General features: G+C 39.2%; 1 long non-coding RNA gene across 1 annotated transcript in view; it reads right to left on the bottom strand.

Moving 5' to 3' along the window:
• Positions 1 to 4,534: 4,534 nt before the first annotated feature.
• Positions 4,535 to 15,463, bottom strand: part of LOC110583489 — a 65,319-nt gene continuing 54,390 nt past the window's right edge. Inside the window, exon 3 of the long non-coding RNA XR_002480512.1 lies at positions 4,535 to 4,564. This is a non-coding gene — a long non-coding RNA (uncharacterized LOC110583489). The remainder of the gene's footprint in view (positions 4,565 to 15,463) is intronic.

Raw genomic sequence — 15,463 nt, 5'->3', positions numbered from 1 at the left:
ATATGGAACACTAGAAACCAGCCGTGGTTTTCTTTGTGGCCAAACTGTTTTCTTGGGGATGTTCAGTTCCAATTTTAAAACACAAGACGATTATAAAGAGGGTTTAATTTCCCAAATTTTCATCTGCATATAACTGTTCAGGGGTGTGCATTTATTAAAGGATACTTGCACGTTTTTTATCCACCAACCTAGGACAGGAAATCCTGTCTTTCAGCTGCTGAGTTTCAGACCACTCCATCTAAATATTCTCACTGACAAATGTGACCTTGTCTAGATTCTGAAGAATTTAAGCATTCCCTCAATGTCATTTTTACTTGATCTTAGCAACAGGACCAAACTGCAAATTGAATACCGTTTAGGAAAGGTACAACATTCACATCCTGTCACCAATCCCCCTTCCAATTCCAATCCAGTGACCCTGGGCTAGAACTTAATCCAAAAGATTACAAAGCAACATCCTGATGAGTTGTCATGGCAACCCCTAGATGTCAGATATCCCATGTCCCAGGGCTGTAAATTCTCATTTTTAGTCGATTCATATCCTACTATTTCATGTATAACAACCAACTAAAAAGCAATTGGGTATGTCAGCTGCCAAGCATAATAAGGGATGTCATTTGCTATTATAACCAATAATAAAAGATTTCTAGTTGCTTCTGTTTTCAAAGGTACAGAAAATCACTGTGTATTCTAAGTCCATTGGGCTGGTCCTCAAAGAGAGGCTATTTAGCCAGGCTTCCTCTATTTTTACTTAATTAGTCAATATTTAAGAGAGCCTTGGAAATGAAAAGAACTCTAGTGAAAGCTATGCATTATTATTTCTGAACAGGAGGAAACACACTGATCTTCAAATTTTCAATAGACATTGTATATTTGATCCAAAAGACACACACACACGCGCACGTGCACGCACACACATCCTGTGATCCAAGCCTTTCAAGGCCATAAATATACAACAAGGGTGCCTTGCAAGACTTTCAATTCCTTATAACTGGAGAAAAAAGAAATACTTATCATTGAAATCCAGGTAATTCAAACATCTTGTTTTAATCAACAGTTTTGTTATGGGCTCAATTGTGTCCCCCCCAAATTTGTATGTTGAAATCCTAACCCTCCATACTTCAGAATGTGTCTGTATTTGGAGACAGAGACTTTAAAGAGATATTTCAAGTTAAATGAGGTCACTCGGGTAGGCCCTAATCCAGGATGATGAGTAGTCTTATAAAAAGAGGAGATTAGAGGCACCTGAGTGGTTTAGTCAGTTGAGTGTCCAACTCTTGGTTTCAGCTCAGGTCATGACCTCAGACTGAGCCCCACATTGGGCTCTGTGCTCAGTGGGGAGTCTGTTGGAGATTCTCTCTCCCTCTCCCCCTACCCCTCCCACTCTCTCTCTTTCTCAAGTAAAAAAATAAATCCTTAATTTTTTTTTTTAAAGAAGAGGAGATTAACATAGACACACACAAAGGGAAAATCATGTGATCTTTAGCCATCAACAAGCCAAGGAGAGAGGCCCTCGGAAGAGCCGCCAAGAACTGCCGAAAAAAATAAATTTTTGTTGTTTAAGCCACACTGTCTGTGGGACTTTGTTATGGCAGCCCCAGCAAACAAATACAAGTTCCACTATTTTCACATTCTATATCAATTCCCCAGGAGTGCCCTCCATCTTGAGTAGAATGAAGTCAAACTTACCTCTGCAGGTGTCTCTGCCTGTTGGCCCTCACCTTGTGGCCCAAAAGGGGCTCCCTAAGCACCCACAGGGTGGGTCAGGCTGAACTCTAAGACAGTCAGGAGTTCTGTTAGTAGGTTGATGCAGACAGATCTCTCCTGAAATTCCCACCAGCTAAAAAAGCATTAACATCACCTCTGTAAATAGCAAAACTGATTGCTAGAGTTGTTTATCTTTATTTTCCCCTGCTTATCATTTATCAGAATGCTAATGAGAAATATCCAGGAGATGAACAGCAGGCTGAGAAGGAAAGAGAAATGAAGATACAGATAATGCATAAGCCAGATTATGAGTCCTGAAATAATCCAGAAGTAGACATATGATAAATCACACTATGTGGGGTTTTTTTAATCCTAAAAATAAGCAGAATGTAGAGAAGTATACAGAAGCCTGCATGCCAAGAGCTATAGAGCAACATCAACCAACACCTGTGTAGAGTGACAAATTATTTTTCTGCTAAAATTCCAGGAGAACTTTTCTCCTTTTGGGTTTTAAAACTGAATTTCCACTATACTCCTTTTTCCATCTTCATAATAGCTGCCAGAAGGTTCAAAACCACATTTATGGCCCGTTTCTAGCAAGTCTAGAAATGGTTTTCTTGATATGTTTTATTAATTTCTAGCCTCATTTTCCTACTTTTTGTTATCAGCCTTAATAGGGTATATCTTTGGAGTCAAATTATATTTTTTTGCCATAATGTGGGGTATTATTAAATAGCCTTCATTAAGCCTCAAATATTTATGGGTGCTTTTCTTCCAGAGCATCTCTTTGATCTGTGAGATGGAAGATTTCACGCTTAAATGAAAATTTGTTTCAGTTCACTGAGAAGTTGAAAGAACATCAACTTCTCATACTTGTTTTAATACAATATGATAAGCTAAAATAGAGAAGAGAGCTATACTAGGAAGCTGGACCATGAGAGGTAAGAGGCCACCTTTTTTTGGGAGAGTGGGGAGACTTACCCTCATGGTACTGGCCAGCACCCAGAAGACACATACATTCCCTGTGGTAAAGTATTTATTGGACTACCATCCAATCCCTTTTCCCACATAAGAGTGGAAGAGATATACACAAGAGATATACACCAAAGCCTGCTCTGGGTACAAATCTCCAGCCTAGTTGGATGGCTCTTGTTTGCTTCTATCTGCCTATGTACTCAGGTTGCTAGCCCTGCTCAACACTCAATAAATATTAGCTATTATTATTATCATCATCATTATGCTAATGTGAAAAATTTCGCAGGATGACTTCATTTCTGTAATGATCAGAGAGGGTGCCAGCCACAGCCTTGAGGGCCAGGCAGGAGGTGCCACAGCTGAGCAGAAAGAGCGAGGACTGGCCAATGGTCTGGTTTGGGATTCTACCTCACTTCACGCATAGCATTTACATGTTCAGGAATTGAGTGTTTAAAGGACCCGATTCGGAGTTTTCCTGTTAGTCTGAAGGCCTGTCTTCTTTGGGCTTTTGCTGGCAGAGCTGCAGAATGAGAACGCTCCCTTGTTCCTTATCACCACTTTCATCGATGATTCCAATGCCTGCACTGGGGTCTTTTGGGCTGTGTGGCCTGGGGAGCTGGTGAGGTAGGCACATTTCCTGGAAATACAGGCAACAATTTCCTGTGGCTTTCTCTGTTTTTGATGTAGAGATGAATACACGTAGAAAAGAAACACACCAAGGATCAGAGCTTCAGTCAGTGGTATTGCACATGCTGCAAATACTGTCATTTCCTCATAAACAGATTCAGAAGGGCAAAGTATAGGCCGTCTTCCAAAGACCATTCTCCCTACTAAGGATCTGTACAGTAGGACTGCAAGGTGACAGGGAGAACACAGCTAACCTTCCGTGCCTGTGTGACATCTATGACCTGCTGCTGGAGCTGATGAACATTTCCATGAACTGACCCAAGTGAGCAAGAACCCAATTTTCCATGAAAGCCCATGTTTTGCATAAAACCTTAGCCTGAAAAAGCTCTGGTCTGGTCACAGGGTTTCAGTAAAGATTTCTCTAGAATTTGGGGCCTGGTCAGGAAAATTCATTCTCTGAAGTGGAAAGTAGTGAAAGTATTAGTGAATTTAACTGTTTACATAACTATCCCAAAACAACCATTTAAGATTAAATAAAGCAGTGCAAACTACATTTGGGAAACAGCCAGATGCACAGAAGGTGACCACAGTGTGTCCTTAGAACTAAATGAAGCAAAGAAAGAGACATCTTGGTCAATGACGCCATAGCCCCCTGAAGAAGTGGCAGAAGGATGTGCAATCTGCCTCCGGTTCACACAAATCAAGGCGGACACAGAATGGTTACGGGGGCAGGCAGCTGAGTTCCAAATTCCGCCTTTGCCATTCATTAGCTGAGTGCCCTTGGGCAAGTCACTTAACCTCTCTAAACTTCCACTTCCTCGTGTGACTTTTGTTTGTCCATCACTGGCTCCCCTTCCTATGTGAGGAGCCGCTCCTCCACACCAACTGGGGCGCCAAGCATCGTAGCCAGTCACATGACCCAAAGACAGCTCAGTTACAGGACACGGTTAAATCTTCTCTGCTTCAGTTAGCCTGTTGCTTGAATCCAAAAAAGTCTTGGTTAATACACCCCACGTGCAAGAGTCGCAATGAGAATTAAATTTTTTAAAAAGATTTATTTTAGACAGAGAGAGAGCACAATGAAAATTAAATTTTAAGTAACAGAATTCATCAAACACAAGAAACGCTGGGTGCCTGCCTAGAAAGGCAGGTCAGCATGAGCGCTGGAGTCCGACTGCTTGAGTTCAAATCCCAGCTCCCTTCACACGGTCCCTCCAGATGAACTGCTTAACATCTTCGTTCTCGGTTTTGTAGTCTGTAAAAATAGGCTAATAATAGTAACTACATCACAGGGTCGTGAGGATTGAGTTTATGTAGAGAAAGCATTTAGAACAGGTCCTAACACGTAAATATTCAGTACATGATACTATTATTACAAAGAGCTGTTCTGATTGTTGCAGAGGACTGTGTGAAAGTCACTCATCTGGCGAGGAATTTCCTTCATTAAGAAAAGAATCATTCTTCTCGATAATCCAGCTTGATAGAAAATCCCTCAAGGACAATTAGAAAGAATTCAATTGCTCATATTCGAACTTAACAAGCTCTAATATTTGGTCCCCTGAGTGGACTTACTGACCAAGAAGATGTGGCCTGAGCAAATGAGCCATATCCATTGTGCTGCCCGATTTCCCTTTACCTCGGTGTCACAGATGACAATAACATCTCGGTTCTGAATCAACTTGCCACAAATGCAATGATGAGCCAATTCTTGCGAGTCACATCTCTCTAGGATAACTAATAGAACTGATTTTGTTCCCATGCTATCTCCCATGACTATGTCCTTATGAAGCCCACCCTGAACAACCAGCCAGCCTCACTCTTGTTGAAATCTGTATTAACTTCAATTCAAGCTTATCTTATGTACTAATTAAATGCAGCTTCTCCTTCACCCGTGCTTCCTGTGTGATGTAATCACTCACTCACTCACGCACTCATTCATTCATTCATTCATACCATTAACTATTACTGAGCAGGTGCTAGTTAGAAGCTGGATAAATAAACACAAGCAAGAAACAGTCCTCAAGCTGTTTAGAGTCAAGAGAGGCAGGGGAGTCAATTAACCATCAGAAAACTGTGTGCGAGGACAGAGGTGTACCTGAGGCATGAGGAGAGCTCAGGCCTGCAGGGGGAAACCCAAAAAGAATTCATGCATTCAGCACAAAGCATTTGAGAAACCAAAGGTTTGTCTAGAGCACAGAGGGAGTCGAGGTGGGAAAGATAGGCAGGTCCTAGACCCTCTGGGGTATTAGATGCTTCGCAAAGGAATGTGTTCTGCTAAAGAAGAGAAGTCTTGGAAAGACTTTAAGTAAAGTCATGACAAGATTCAATTTTGCCTTTAGAAAGATCATCCTGGTTGGCCAGATGAACCAGGGGGCCGTATGTGGAACTGGGAAGCCAGTAAAGAAGAGGTTATTGTGTTTACTTGGAAGAGAAACGGTAAAGCCTGTATACAGAAGGAACAAAGGAGGGGGAAAAAAAGGGTGATTCTGGGATTCCACAAAATGGGAGAGACTGTATTCTGTGAAGTGATTCCCTTTCAGTTCCACTGGACAGAATGGGAGGCCTGTCACTGGTCAGCTACTTCTTGAAGTAACAGAGACTACAGATTAAATCCGTGCACTATGCGTGCCTGCGCTATGTGAATGGCATCTGTGAAACTACGTAAAGCCATCCTCCGTGACCCAGGGGCACCGACACCCTCATTTTAGGAGCCTAGGAGAACTTGAAAATATAGAAAAGGGCCGTTAAATTAAATATTCATTCCTCCTCCCTAAACAATTAGAAGTTATGATGACCAATCATGATTTAATAGGCTCAGAGATATCCTGGCTTCTCTGTCATCCTTGCGGGCTAATTGAAATTCCCCCAGTGTAGTTTTATTTCCTTAGCACCTATTTCCTGCCACTTTAAAATGTTTTCCCTTTGAATTTAACTAGACAAATGCCACAAGCCCTGCCATAACATTAATACTTTCAGTGAGCATTCATTTTACAACACGAGAAGAATATCTGACCATTTCTATTTGTTTTGTGATGGTACAAGCCTTGAGAGAGATGGGGAAATTCTCACAACAAACCAACTGTTTATTTTATATTAAATATAAAATGCAACGGAATCCCTTCTGTACTACTGGTTACACTGTAGTCAGCTTTTCTGAATGAACCTGTTGGGAAATACTGAGATCTCTACATAAATAAGTTATGATTTCCATTGTACTTACCACATATAACCTTTGACAAGAAAGTAGAGCCACAAAGGGGGTTTATTAAATCCAGGTCAGAACTCCACCAGGGCAGAGACTCATGGCCTGGTGGATATCAAAGACAATGGTGCAAAAGGGACAAAGGAGAACTTCAAACATTCCATGCAGGATCTTGTAGGGAGAGCCAAATGAATTTTAATTTTAAAGGGACACTGGTCATTCTAGAAATCAACATGTGCTGAATCCCACTGTTCCAGATATAAATACCAGAAAACATTTAGGAAGCAAGATCAATACACTTTTTAGAAATCAGTACTTACCTGGATCCATTATTAGCTGAAACTAAATTTATAAAACAATGGACTTGTGTCTTAGCCAAAGATATTCATGCATAAGAATGAAGCCATATTCTATATGAAGCTAAAGGAATTTTACAACAGTCTGAAATCCCCATTGAAAAAAAATACTATCTGTATCTCTATATCTATCTATCTACCTATCTATCCATCTATCTATGCATTTGTACATCTACCTATCTGTTAGAAAAGTATATTTAATGAACTCCCTGAAACTCTCAGAGAAAAATTACGGGAAGACACACACTGGCTAGACACATTTCAGTAGTGGTTACCATAGAAACAAGTTGGTAGGTTTCTTGTTTGGAGTTGTGCCTTTTGATAAAATATTTAATTTTGTAGAGTATTTGCATATACATACATACAACAGTACAACTGCTGATGTCCACCTAAAATTATATTTAAAAAATTAAACTAGTTCTACTTTTAGTTTACTAATATCTATAAAGAAAAAAAATCATTCTTAGTAAGCTGATTTTTTTAAAAGCCTTTCTCTGCCTCTCCACTGTTTCATACTGGGAAGAAGCTGAAGTGAGAGTGCTTTGTAAAGGCATAAAGACAGGAATCTAAGAAAACCAGGCTGGTCTTCCTTGAGAGAGGCTCATGATGGCTTTCAAACCATTGGTGCTAATGTGCTCCAGGCCAACTAACTAGACAACTCTGGTAAATTGCTTTTAATTAAACTAATACTTGTATCTCACTTTTCTACGGTAAGATGGCTCTTTCCCATAATGTGAGAAACAACAGTAAGTGCCCCCCTTGAGGAAGTAAGAGTTGTGATATTGCCATATGTGGAGCTCACCAGGTGTCTCCTTTTTATTTATATTTAATTATGTACTTGCTGGGAGCCTTAGAACCTCATAATGCACACACTGCTCTTCCTATTTTAAAAATTAAGAAAACATATACATTGTCATATAAAGATCAGGATTGCCAAGTATAACAACCATTTACTCAAATACTGCCTTTTTATTTATTTATTTATTTTATTTTTATTTTTTTAAAGATTTTATTTATTTTTTAGAGAGCGAGCGAGAGAGAAAGAGCATGAGAGGGGAGAGGGTCAGAGGGAGAAGCAGGCTCCCCGCTGAGCCGGGAGCCCAATGTGGGACTCGATCCCAGGACCCTGGGATCATGACCTGAGCCGAAGGCAGACGCTTAACCATCTGAGCCACCCAGGCGCCCTCAAATACTGCCTTTTTAAATTTTTTTATTTATTTTTTGTTAATTTCAGAGGTAGAACTTAGTGATTCATCAGTTGCATATAACACCCAGTGCTCATTATATCAAGTGCCCTCCTTAATGCCCATCACCCAATTATCCCTTTCTCCCCACCCACCTCCCCTCCAGCAACCCTCCTCCATTTGTTTCCTAGAATTCAGCATCTCTTATGGTTTGCCTGCTTCTCAATTTTCATCTTATTTTATTTTTTCTTCCTTCCAAATACTGTCTTTAAAGCATAAGGAACAGCAAGGTAGTTGCCCTAAATTTTTCAGACTAAAAGCCACTGGGATGTTTGCTGATCAATGCTATAATGATACTTGGGTTATAATCAATAGACAACCCAAAACATATAGGGCATGCCAGGAACAAGCCTAACAACTGCTTGACCTGGGATCTAAGATGTCCATGAATCACAAACCCAGTAATCTTTAAAATTAGGGTTGGGGACTTAATTTTCTGTTAGCAGGGACCATCAGCCCTGGCATTAAACCAGGAACCCCAATCCCTTTAAAACAATGAATTCTGCAACAATCCTGACTTCTAGACATAAGAAGTAAATCACATTAACATCTGAGAAGAGGCTATGAACTTTCTGTTTTGAAGGTCAACTAGGAAAGGAAACAAGAGAAAGATCAACTGAAAATGTCATGAGTGAACCTGGGCCAGGTGCTGGGCTCTAGAATTACAGCAAGGTCCTGATGAGACATTAAAGGGACAAAGCCACTCTAGAAAATGATTTATAATTCTCTTTTTGCTTTAAAAACTACATATATGTATGGATGTACATATTTCAATAATCTCTAGAAATAAGCATATGTTTCTATCTAATATGACTAAGACATAAATTTTACCTATATGACTAAGAGATGGACCTTATCTTTATATGACTGAGAGATGATGCTTATCTCTGGTAGGATCAAACGACATGTTTGTTTCTCTATTATAAATATATGGAAAAAACACACACAGAGAGATAGATATAGATATATTCTGACAATTTAAAAATTAAAAAAAAAAAACCCACCATATAAAAATTAGTCAAATAGTGGGATGACTGGGGCTCCTGGGTGGCTCAGTTGGTTAAGCATCTGACTCTTGATTTCAACTCAGGTCTTGATCTCAGGGTCATGAGTTCAAACCCCATGTTGGGCTCCACTTGGGTGTGGTGCCTACTTAAAAAAAATAGTGGGATGACTAGAAAAAGAAATAAATGAATCAACCCCAGAGCAAACCTCTACTACTACTTTAAACTTGCTGAGTAAAATAAAGACACAAAAATTAATCTTACAGGTCACAGTATGTCTTAACCTTAAAAAGTTCTATTTGTCCTAGTTATGTGCTAGTCCAGAAAGAAGTTTAATTCAAAATATTTTGGAGTAAATGAAAAAATATCATGCTTTTTAATACTACAGTTTTTTTTAAAGATCTTATTTATTTATCAGGGAGAGAGAGAGAGTGAGAGAGAACACGAATCGGGGGGAGGGGCAGAGGGAGAGGGAGAAACAGACTCCCCGCTGAGCAGGGAGCCCAGCATAGGGCTAAACATGGACCTCAATCTCAGGACCCCAGACCACGACATAAGCCATAGTCAGATCCTTAACCGACTGAGCCACCCAGGTGCCCCTTTAATACTATAATTTTTATTAAATATTAAAAAGTTTAAAACACACTAGTCCTTTTAAAAGTTTACTTTACCTTCATAAAAAATGTAAAGTAGATTGTAAAGTAATTCTAAGATCAATGAAGAATGTTTTATGCTTCAAGGAGGTAAACTAACTGCATCCAAAAATTTTAATTTAAATGATATGAATTTTAAATATAATTTATGTAACAACGAATTTTTCAAACATTTGGAAAATATTTTCCTTTGGTCTAGGATTAAATCCACAATATTTAGTTAGAATTTTTTAAATACTCTGCTACTGTCGGCCTTACAAATTCTTATATTAAGAAAAAGAACACAAGAAAAAGTAATTGTGGTTCCCCGCTGCACACTATAATAGAGCCTTACAAAAATCACAAATTAGGGCACCTGGGTGGCTCAGTTGGTTAAGTGACTGCCTTCAGCTCAGGTCATGATCCCAGGGTCCTGGGATCGAGTCCCGCATCGGGCTCCCTGCTCTGTGGGGAGCCTGCTTCTCCCTCTCCCACTCCCCTGCTTGTGTTCCCTCTCTCGCTGTGTCTCTCTCTGTCAAATAAATAAATAAAATCTTAAAAAAAAAAATCACAAATTAAATAAAAGGATATGTAGTACAAAAGTCTTACATATTCACCACAAAATAAGAAAGCAAGTTGACTTTCAAAACCAGGGTCTGCACAAAATCAACTATTAATCCTCAGCATGTAGATTATCTGCTCTGTGGATTAGCTAGAATGAACACGGACTACTACATTAGCTTTACCCTGCCAGGAACTAAGGCCCTATCTTCGGCATCACAAACATCTGCAGGCTACAGAAGACAACCAAATGTTAGTATTGCTTCCAGCCAAACATAATTAAGAAGCTAAATATGCTAACTCCCACTAGAGTAATAAAATGCTATTTCCAAAGCCAAATAGGTATTACATTTGAACTCCTATCACTCTTCTCTCTAAGACACTTCTCAGTGGCAGCTGCTGGTCCATGGGGTGGTTTTACCTATCACAGCTAAAACCAACCAAGTCCTGCTGTTTGATCACTTAAATGGCACCTAGACTGGGACCAACTTCTCCAAATGGCTCCCCTTCCCACCTATCCCCCAGATGGTTGCTGGGGGCAGGTTGGGACAGGGAGTCATACACATTCAAGCGGTCAGCTGCAGTTAGACTGTGTGGGGTATGGATCTTCTCTCCTCCAGTGGTCTCATCTACAAAAGGGAATTGCTGTGAGGCTTAAAAAAATATATGAAAATAAATCATTTAGCACAATGCTAAAAGCACAATAGTTACCGGCCCCATCTTCACCCTCAGTTCTTTGTCTGCTGTCCAAAGCCAGGTGAGACCCAGCTAAAGCTAAAGCTAGGGTGAAAGGAAAAGGGGGTAGGATGTGGGCGGGAAGATGAGAACCTATCACTCACAGGCTGGGCAGCTCTCCTGCTCTCTACCTGCCCCTCATAGCTTGAAACATTTATGTGCCACAGAGAATTGCCAAACTCACTTTTTATTTTTTCAACCTACTAGCTACAGGTTGATGAGATAACATGTAAGATAAATGAAAAAAATTTTAAAACAACTAAAGATACAAGGTAGGGGCAGATTATATAACAGAAGAAGTTATACCCAGGGTTTTTTTTGTGTGTGTGTTTGGGGATGTTATTCTGCTGTATCTGATTACAGACTTTTAAAAATTTACTTGGTATTTTCATTAGTAGACTTTATTTTTTGGAGCAGTTTTAGGTTTATAGAAAAACTGAGCAGAAAGATCCCCTCTTGTCAGTTTCTCCTGTTCTTAACAACTTGCATTAATATGGTACACTGGTTATAATTAATGAATCAATATTGATACATTTTTACTACCTAAAATGCACAGTTTACATCAGCATTCACTCTTTGTATTACACAGCTCTACAGGTTGATAAAGGCATAATATCATTTATCCACCATTACAATATTATACAACATAGTATCCCTGCCCTAAAAATCCGCTGTGCTCACCCTGCCTATGGAAACCACTGCTCTTTTTATTGTCTTTATAGTTTTGCCTTTCCTGTAGTTGGAATCATACAGTGTGTAGCCTTTTCAGGCTTTTTTTTTTAATTAATTAATTTATTTCTTATTCTTTTTAATCTTTCATTAACAATATGCATTGAAGTTTCCTCCAGGTCTTGATAGCTCTTCCTGTCTTCGTTTTAGTGCTGAATAATATTCCATTGTATGGATGTGCCACAACTTACCATTTATCTACTGAAGGACACCTCCCAGTGTCCTTCTAGTTTCTGGCAATTATGAATAAGTTGCTATAAACATTCATGTGCAGGTTTTTGTGTGGACATAAGTTTTCTACTCATTTGGGTAAATAACTAGAAATGCAATTGTTGAACTGTATGGTAAGCCTATGTAACTGTCTCCCAAAGTGGCTGAACCAATCTATTGCCAGTAACATTTAAAAATCCTTCTACCAAAGTGTATCTTATTCTATCTATACAATGTGACTAAGAAACAGTCCCAGAACATTACCTGTGACCTATCTAAGTGAAGGACAGTTAACTGTCAGAGTATGATCGAACATTTAAGATAATTTGACTGAAAAATTGAGCAGTCCCAGCGAATAACTTTGGGCAAATTACTCGACTTCGAGAGCCTCAAAAAATGTTAACTAGTCATGAAGACTGTCTTTAAAATCCCTTAGAGTTATTAAATCTTATGCAATTCTTAAGAGGGCAATTATGATTTTTGTGATGTCAATAATTCCATTTGACTTTTAAACTAATTTGTGTTGGTGTCATTTTCAATGAAACATTAATAAACTGTAGTTGAGACTTTGGAGAAAACGTTTAATGATCAAGATGGCAAAAACCACTTGGATGGTTGAGCTGTTGTTTTTGTTTCTGTTTTGGTTTTAGAGCACACAAATTTTTCCCTGTTAACAGAAGAAAACATTATCTTTTCATTGGAGACATTTTCTGATTAGTATTATGGTCTTTACATAACGTTCATCTCTTATTTCTACACCTACCCTATTATTACAGAGTAATTACTGCATCCCTTTCCCATGAACTTTAAAGTTTGGCACCACTGGGGAACTCCATGAATTTAGCAAAAATAAGGATTGGTTCCCCGAAAGCAAATTTCTTTTCTCAGCATTTATTTTTTTTTTAAGATTATTTATTTATTTGAGAGAGAGAGAGAGAGAGCGCAGAGGGAGAGTAAGAGGGAGAAGACGACTCCCTGCTGAGCAGAGAGCCTGATGAGGGGCTCGATACCAGGACCCTGAGATCATGACTGAGCCGAAGGCAGATGCTTAACTGACCGAGCCACCGAGGCGCCCCTTTTCTCAGCATTTAAATAGTTCTTCACATTGAAACATTTACTACAGTACCCCATCCCCCACAAACAAAACAAACAAAAAAATCCACCTCTAGAAGTCATCTACCTAAAATGTAGTAAAATGTCATTGAATTGGAATAACTGAAATGACTGAATAACTGAAAATTCGTTATAGGACATTTAAAAAGAAATATTGTTTTATTACTTTCTTGTAAATAGAATAAGATACACTTTCATTACTTTCACGTAAAAATTAACATTTTCTAAATACTTACTGACTATGCACCAAATGCTATTCTAAGGTCTTCATATATATCTTTTCAGTTAGTTTTCAAAATAACCCTATAAGGTAATTAATATTATTGCTTCCTTTTTACAGAATCGGAAATTGAAGATCAAGAAAGTCAAACAGGGGCTCTGCTGTGATCCCTCCCATCTCCCTCTCAGGAATGGCTGCCCTGACCCAGAGCCCCTGGATAATGGCTGGGTCCAAAATTCTTGTGGACAGACATTGCTGCCTACTTGGACAGACTATATCAATGGCTTCTGGGGTCTCCATGTCGTATACAGTTGCCCCCCCCAACACACACACATACACATGCATGCACAAACACAAAAACATGTCCCTGTATGTGTGCTTTGGGCACAAATGTTATGGGGACCACTGTCTGGCACATCCCATGTTCACCAGCTGCATTTGACTCCTCCAGAGAAGCTATTCCAACCCCCTTAAGCCCTCATCTACTCTCATAGGTCTTTCTAGCTCCAGGTAATCTTCCTTAATCTGCTGAAATTAAACAAGCAACAACCATGAAGAATAAATACAGCCTAAAGCAGTATCCTCTGGGGATGCATTCCAAGACCCCCAGTGAATGGCCGAAACCACAGATAGTACTGAACGAATACTACGTCTTTTCCTATATATATGATACCTATGATAAATTCCAATTTGTAAGTTAGGTACAGGAAGAGATTAATAGCAATAAGTAAAAATAAAATAGAATAATTACAACAATATGCTGTAATAAAAATTATGGGAATGTGGTCTCTCTCTTCTCTCAAAATATCCTTTGTGCGGGCCCGTCTTGAAAGGATGTGAGATGATAAAATGCCTCCATGAGGAGATGAAGTGAGGTGAATGACACAAGCATTGTGATGTAGCGTCAGGCTACTCCTGACCTTCTGATGATAGGATATGTCAGGAGGATCATCTGCTTCCAGGTATCTGAAACTGGAAAGCAAAACCATGGATCAGGGGGAACTACTATCTAAGTTTTGCTTTAACAATAGGTTTCGGTGATTTTTTTAATACACTGCTAAAAACAATTGCTTAAGCATTGCAAACTCCTCCATAAAATATAATTCATTTTTAAAGATAAGTGGGCATTTCTGAACTGGATGAAAGTAATTTGTCCTCTGAAGTTAAGGAAATATATCCTTCAGATCTTCATTTACATCATTTGCTAGTTTAGTTACCTCCATTCCTATGCAGATGAACTTCAGACCTAGCTGTGAGGTGACTAGAAATAATTTAAATCTGAAATAAGAGAAGCCCAAATTTTAAAAATCTTTAGTATTTGGATTTAAAAAAGGTTTTTTAGGGGTGCCTGGCTGGCTTAGTCAGTAGAGCATGCAACTCTTGATCCTGGGGTTGTGAGCTCAAGCCCCATATCGGGCATAGAGCTTAAAAAAAAATTTTTTTTGGAGGTGGAAATAGAATTGAGAAAAGGCTCTAGTCTTGCTCTCCAGGAATCTGTTTCAAGGGCCTCCAGGCCCAGATTCTCATTCCATGACAGGAGGCTGGCAGTAAGAGAATAACGAGGCACAAAGAGGTAGAACAGATGACAGCTAAAGAAGCCATCAAGGAAAGAGAAGTGGGAAGGGGGTGACAGAAGTTAAATTGGAGTGATAAATTGGTAGGCTGAGTCTGAGTGATTACTGTTGGAATAGAATGAACAGACTCTGATCCTTTACTCAATGTAGAATGATACACGTGCCAGGAACCACTAAGTTAACAATTAATCTTGAATGTACATAAACTCTGGGTTTCCGTTTTATTGTTTTTCTCTGCTTCTACCATATAGCTCTCGCCCTTTAAACAAGTTCACAGAATAGGTATCAAGCAGAGTAAAGCGCTGTACTTTTATTTGTATAATGTGTACAATGGAGATGATCAATTTCTAAAAGTTATAATGAAATACGCAATGTAAATATAATTGTCCCACTTTTACTGTCTCCACTGAAAACAGTTTCTTGCAAGTAATCTGAAAACCTCAGGTTCATCCTTCAATTGCTACTCAGAATTCTTGAGGACAGATTTCAACAAGTTTTCACACAAAAGAAAAAACCAGTTACGTTAGTGTCAAGTTCCCTCTGCCTCCCCCGATCCCCCCTTATTGGCTGATGC

The sequence above is a fragment of the Neomonachus schauinslandi genome, chromosome 8, assembly GCF_002201575.2.
Source record: "Neomonachus schauinslandi chromosome 8, ASM220157v2, whole genome shotgun sequence".
Classification (NCBI taxonomy): domain Eukaryota; kingdom Metazoa; phylum Chordata; class Mammalia; order Carnivora; family Phocidae; genus Neomonachus; species Neomonachus schauinslandi.
The sequence above is the reverse complement of the archived record's forward strand: the minus strand, read 5'-3'. Positions and strand labels throughout refer to the sequence as shown.